Source organism: Myotis davidii, unplaced genomic scaffold, assembly GCF_000327345.1.
Source record: "Myotis davidii unplaced genomic scaffold, ASM32734v1 scaffold235, whole genome shotgun sequence".
NCBI classification, from domain to species: domain Eukaryota; kingdom Metazoa; phylum Chordata; class Mammalia; order Chiroptera; family Vespertilionidae; genus Myotis; species Myotis davidii.
The window spans coordinates 5366767-5368318 of record NW_006287462.1 but is presented as its reverse complement, the minus strand read 5'-3'; the positions used below and the strand labels follow the sequence as shown (position 1 = coordinate 5368318).

General features: G+C 34.6%; 1 protein-coding gene across 12 annotated transcripts in view; it reads right to left on the bottom strand.

The window, feature by feature from the left end:
• Positions 1-1552, bottom strand: part of LIMCH1 (LIM and calponin homology domains 1) — a 191889-nt gene that overhangs the window by 3639 nt on the left and 186698 nt on the right. The gene's annotated exons all lie outside the window — the stretch shown is intronic.

Here is a 1552-nt window from a genome sequence, read left to right as displayed (position 1 = left end):
AGCTTCACAAACTTTCTCCTTCACTTTAGGCTCGACAGTTGTGACGAGGCAACTGCAACATTGGAAACGACCCTGGGGATTTTGCATTAAACACATTTCGTGCGAGTGAATGACGGAACAGACACAAAGACACAGTCACCCAACACCCGGGCGCAAATGGCACAAGTGAAACATGTGCCGGCTCGGTCCCTGACAGGTAATTTGTTTTGCGCGTCCATTGCCATTTACATACGGACTTAAAAACTGTTTACATTGCTTTTAGGAATTGCATTTTAATATGCCGTTATGCTATTTTTCCTCTCCAAGAGAAAAATTTCATTTCCATGTGACTAGTTACTTGAAAAAAATAGGATTATATATTCAGGTTTTATTATTCCATACAATGAAATTATTTTGTTTCACTTAGCATGCCTATGATGTAAACCACCCCACGTATCTATCCATCTCCCCTCTTCTCAACTCAGATCAAAATCAAATAAAGAAAAAAGAAAAATGATTTTTAGCTATTTCTTTCCATTCCGACTCTTTTATTGCATCTGGGATATAGTCAACCAATTCAAGTGTATTTATATTTCTCTAGCTCATCATTATCCCCTCTACCTATTCACTCCTAACATATATGTTTTTCTTATGACACCAAGAAAAATAAGCAGTATTTTCAGATGTGCTGGTCATTCTCCCTGTGATGTGCAGACTTAAAGCTTAGCCTAAAATGACATTAACATTTATCTGGAAAACTAAACATGAGAGTAGAGTTAGGAAAATTTGGAAAAAATAGAGTTAAGGTGGCCATTATGACTCAGTTTTAAAACATATTATGAAGCTATAATAATTAAAATTGTTTGACATGAGATAATAAATAGATTAATAAAACATAATATCCAGAAATAGACCTAAATATATATGTGAACTTAGGTTATGAGAAAGCTGGCATTTCAAATTAGTGAGGAAAAAAGGGGTTACACATTAAGTTATATTCACACAATTGGCTAATTGGGGGTGGGGGGGAGGGGGACGACGACTGGATATTTATCTCATTTCTAACCCCAAAATACAATCCTGATGTCACAAATCTACATGTGAAAAAGAAAACAAAAACAATCCTAGGAGAAATCTCGGCTAAATTTATGACATTGGAGTAGGGAGAGCTTTTCTAAGTAGGATGCAAAACACAGAATCCAAAAAAAGAAATAAAAAAAGGTATGTTAAGTTACCTAAGTAAAAATCTTTTCTATGAAAAAAATCATAAAGTAGAAAGGTGAATGATAAGTGCAACAAGCAGTCAATATAAAATAAAAGGAAAATGTCTCGAATTTATAAAAGCTCATATAAGTCAAGTGCCAATAGGACAATGGGCAAAGGAAAAGAAGTACTTTTTTTTTTAATAGAAAAAGAAATCTAAATGGTGAATAAACGTATGAAAAGGTGGTCAAACTTACTTATAATTAAAGACATACAGATCAAAGCACCTAGCAGAGTGGAAATTTAAAAGTTTGATGACATCCAGAGCTGACAGACATGGAGAGAAGGGGCTCTTAGGCATCGCAGGGAA